Consider the following 5,272-nt stretch of genomic DNA (forward strand, 5'->3'; position numbering starts at 1 on the left):
ACTCAACCAGTATGATCAACTTGCATTAATCATCACAATTAGAGAATATCTCTATTTCTTTCCTATTAGACTTTGTACCATAGGTCTTGATTCCTTGCTGTGGTCGGTACATCAGTAAGTACATCAGTATGTCAAGACCTTGTGTTAACAGCTGAGCAGGGCACCATGTTTTTTGCACAAATGAACACCTTAATTTCTGTACATATATAAGGGATATATTATATCAACTATTCAGCTATGCATTCAGCATCTTAGTAAGAAACAAAGTCAACATGGACTAGTAAAGGGTACACTGAAAAGGGAAGACGAAAGAGAACCAAGAGCTTTACATTAACTTCTAGATCAGTTACTCACCTACTGTATGTCTTTGGACCACTTGCTTCTGCTCTTCTTTCCCTTCTCTCCAGGTCACTGGAGGATATACAGTTCTAGAGACACCAGCAACCTCATTAAGCATTTGTGAAGTGCCAACATATAATGAGTAGCTCCCCTACAAATGGGGGATGCAACTCCAGTTGTATCTGGAGTGTCTGAGTCCTCTGTGAAGCACAGAAAAATAATTCTTCTGACTTAAGTCTTCCTGACTCAAGTTCTAGCCCAAAGATTGTTCAGTATGACTTTTTTTGCTCTGTTCTGACAGCTCATAGCATATATCATGATTTCTGAGCGATGTAACTTTTTTCAATACAGAAAAAACTGTATCATTAGCTTCTGTGACTGCAGAAGGTTGTGAATGTAATAATCTCTAGTAACTAGGTCTAAAGACAGAACACTTGGGTATCTGCAATTCATAAAACTTTCAATATGTTAAAAAATCATATTTTGCCCAAAATATGATATAAAAATAATGACATTATCAAATGTATATTAATTAATTTAATGGCTTCACTGGTGTTTAATGTATAAAGGGCACCAAAACAATCCATTGTTTACCTGGTAACAGATGAGAGGCACTTGCTAAGGGACACAGGAACTTCTACAGTAAAGCAGGAAAGGGTGATGACAAGAAAGCAAAATGATTTGAGCACCAGAATTAGCAGAATTTTCTTACAGGTTGGTGTTCTTAAAGCAGTTAACTCCAGCATCCCAGAAATTATAAACTCTGTGTCTACTGTAGCCAGTGCGTTCATATAGGTCCTGTCTCATCTGGAATCACTGCAGTGTAACAAGGGTTGAGGTCACAGCACATCTTCAGTGACAACCAACATAAGGTTGCTCTTCTCTACCAATCCACCTCTTTTTGTGAAGCTTTAAGAATTCAGTCCCTTTGCCAAGTTTGGTTGAACTTAGCCAGGTTCAAAAAGGAAGGAGGGCAGCAGGATAAGATGTGTGTACATTATGTGTGAAGTGAACCATTGCAAAAGGTTTGGTTTTTACTAACTAGAAAGTAACAATGAGAGTAAAGGAGGGCAATGAATAGGAGAAGCTTGAAGATGTGTTCTGGAAATCTTATCACTGAACACTTTGTACCTAGGGGGTTATGCTCAGTAGATTTTTGAGAATATCCCCTAAGAAGCATGATGGTCTTAGAGTCTGCAGTTACGTTACAAGCTCAGGTGTCTGGTGGTTACACCCTAATTCTATAAACCATGAAAAGAACATGGACTTTTGCATGCATACTATGGATTCCTTAACTTTCAAATTCTTAACTTGGCAAGCTTAGCTTCAACATACATTCATCAGCTTTTCCAGCAAAAAAGAGAAAGAAAAAGGTCCAGTTGTGATACAAAGCATTTAACAGGCTTGATGAGGCAAATCTGTAGGAGACATTTCTTTAATTATTTTTAAGGACTTGTATTTGTAAAACACATAAGTTTATAATTACCAAATATACAATAAGTGTTTTTTCACTTATGAAGGGCACCATGAGTATTTGAATGAGAACAAAATCTTGTAAAACTTTTTTATTTCATATACATCCAGGCACATAAATTGTTCAGAAAACAATTTGTGTTGTATTTCAAGCAATTTAAAGAAACAAATAACAAATTCTAAACACTATAATTTGTGTTATGGAAGTTTCAGAGGAAGTTAGAAAACATAACTAAAAATTGGTGTGAGTTACAGTGCTAAATCAGTTTTGACAATAATAGCGTTTATTTTTTTCTTATCCTCCTTTAGGATACAGAATAATTTTTTGTTCAGTTTCATTTATTCATTAAGTTGAGTTCAATTTTTAATATGATAGAAGTAAAGAAATCCTGTGAGAACTGAAGAGAGAGCAAAAGTGGGGTTTTGTTTGTTTTCCTCCAGTAGTATTAAAAAGCAGTGAAAGGGTGAGATCCATCAACTTAAAATGGGGAACACTACAAAAATGTGGGGTTTTTTTCCCACATAAATTTTTTGATAACTGATGTTGCTTTTATTGAATAAATTTACAGTAAAAACAACTACACCTAGAGAAATGTGAATAATATAATACAACAATAATATAATAATAATAAAGTGAAAAATTAATACTGATCTGTGTTTCAGATTGCATCTGAACAGAGCTAAACACAATCTTATGAAAAATTTTGTTCATTTTTCCAACACAATCACAATATAAAACCTAAAAATGCTGGTAGTGCATCCTTTGGCTTTGAAAAAGGGAAGTGGGTATAGTATAAGACTGTGTTTATAGGAAAGATTATGTGTTTAAGTATTTCCTGCTATTTTGTGTGTATCCATGTGTATTTATATGCAAAAATGGTTTTCCACCTTTTTTTTGAGAAAAAAGGCACTAATATCAAAAAACCTTTGTGAGCTATGATTAAAATTCAATTTCCCCAGGCTACTGGGATTATGGTGAAAATACATGCATCAAAATCCATTTATAATCACTCTTACATCCTGTAATTACAAGCACAAAATACTGAGCTTTGAATAGACGATTATTTTTTCTTCAGAATAAAGCCATATGCAAAGGTCCTAAATTGAATCCTTACACTCCAAAGTTTTCAATTTGCAATTTTTAATATAATTTAACTCTTGTGGCTAAGATGGTAATGACACTTTTCTGAAGTTTGCTACAGGCATGTGAGAATAGAAAAGTGATTTAAAGCACTAGAATTGTAGACATCACATAAACAAAAGGACAGGATGTGTTCCCCCCTCTCTTTTATGGACCTAGTTACTGAGGTGGAATATGTGCATCAGAGCCTTCTCAAAGATCACAGGGCAGAGAAATTGATTTCATCAGAGAAACAGATCTGTTCTAAGTTGTTTAAAAGAAAACCAGTTTCTTTCCCACATATTGGAAAAAGCCTCATTATGAATATTCTTAATTGGGATATTTTTAATTTTAAAAAATTAAGTACTTTTTTTTCCATTATATTTGCATTTTGCTTAATAATGAGAGAAATCAGAAGCTTAAGGGAGAGTCCACAGAACATCAACCAACAGAAGCAAAAATCCCTTTTACAAGACGTTTCATAAATTTATGACTTCTACAGTTTAAATCTCCTACTAGTCTACAAAGTTTGTTTGTTTGTTTGTTTATTGCAAGTAATGAGCAAATTTGGTATTAAAAAAAATCATTACTTATTTCCCAATTTCCCAGCATGCAAATTATGATTTACAGAAGTGTGGAAAGTCTTTAAATTGAAAAGCCTAAACTCTAAACAACAGAAAGTTTTCAAAGTGTTGTTTTCACACAAATAAAGCAGAAAAAAATAATGTCGTAGCATACCATTATCTGTGATAAACTGAATAATTTAAAAACAATTAACAAAGACACAATGGTAGCTACAGATTGTGTAATACTTCTTCAATAACTATTTATCAGGCAACTAAAGAGACATCAGACTAGTGAAAAAGAAAGATCTGGAGCAATATGCATTCAGTATCCTTTGAAAAATTGCATAAAGAAAATAGAAGAAAAAATGAAAAGATTAAAGCTAACCTAGTTTAAAAAAAAGTTATGTAAGTTTACTTTTTCTTTTTTTTTAAAAAAAGAGAGTTGTTTAAACTGCTTATAATTGAGCCTTTCAAATACACATGATTTGTTAGAGTAATATGTACCTTAGCTTTGTCTCTTCCTTTTTGTCTTCAGACTGACTGGTATTTGAAGGTCTTATTTTATATGGCTGGACTAATATTATTGCACAAATTGCTAGCTTTTGAAGGCTGTGATGTGAACCTGCCTGAACAACTGTCATTTTGGTACCACAATAAAAAATACCTTTCATATAACAACTCTCTTCCTTTCAGCAGGAATAATGAAACGAAGCAAAATAAAAAGGCACAACCATTCGTTTTCCCAGAGGAGTGACACTTCAGGGATGTTTTCTCCCTTCTCAATTTCTGGAGTTTCAGAGTTGCTGAGCTGAGCTGGGCACATACAGTGCCCACCTCCTGCTACGATGTGTCCCCTGGGCATGCCCTGTCCTCACCGAGGGCTCAGCAGCCACCCTGACATCAAAACCAATCTCACTATTGTGGGAGGTTTTCTAAACACCTCCCCCAGCTCCCCAGTTGCACTGGGCATCCTCTTCTGCCCACCATCTGCCCTGCCTGTCTGGTTCCTCAGGTTCTCAAGGAGCTTCCTCCTCTTTTTTTCTGCCTGTCTTCTCACTGAAGACAGAGAACACAGGGAATACATCTTTTATTAAAATAAAGATGGAGCAACCTCCTTGCATGAGATGGTATGAAGGGAAGTTTGTGTTTGCCAATATACTAGGCTTAAAGGGGTTGTCTTCAGTAGTCTTAGATGATGTGTAGAATGAAGTTTCTGCATAGCTCTGAAGTTTTGGTTTTATGTTGTTAACCAGGCAGATAACCAATTTTAACTTGTTAAAAGAGATAGCCTACATCTGGGTTCCCACTATTCATACCAAGGCTACTCTCAAAAAATTTTTTTTAAAATCTCAGTCCCCCTAACATCATTGAGTAGATGTTTTTGTTTTTTTGGGTTTTTTTCTGAGTAAATGTTTAATTATTTTTATTTTCTGACTAATAGCCAGCTATCTTCAGCATAGATGTCTATTCTCACTGTCTTGAGCCTGGTCCACAGAATCATCAGAGTTGGAAGGAACCCCTAGACATCATCTAGTCCAACTTTCCCACTAAAGTAGGATCACCTAGAACACATTATACAGGACTGCATCCAGGTGGGTTTTTAATATCTCCAGAGAAGGGGACTCTACAACCTCCCTGAAGGTCTAATAGATTATCACAACAATTTAACTTAAATAAATTTCTCGCTAGCACTATTTTGTTTCAGGTTCCGAGTTCATTTTTGGTTTATACTCAACAGCTTCCTAGTAAAATTAAGCCAATTCCTAGTAAAATT

This window comes from Heliangelus exortis, chromosome 2, assembly GCF_036169615.1.
Source record: "Heliangelus exortis chromosome 2, bHelExo1.hap1, whole genome shotgun sequence".
Classification (NCBI taxonomy): domain Eukaryota; kingdom Metazoa; phylum Chordata; class Aves; order Apodiformes; family Trochilidae; genus Heliangelus; species Heliangelus exortis.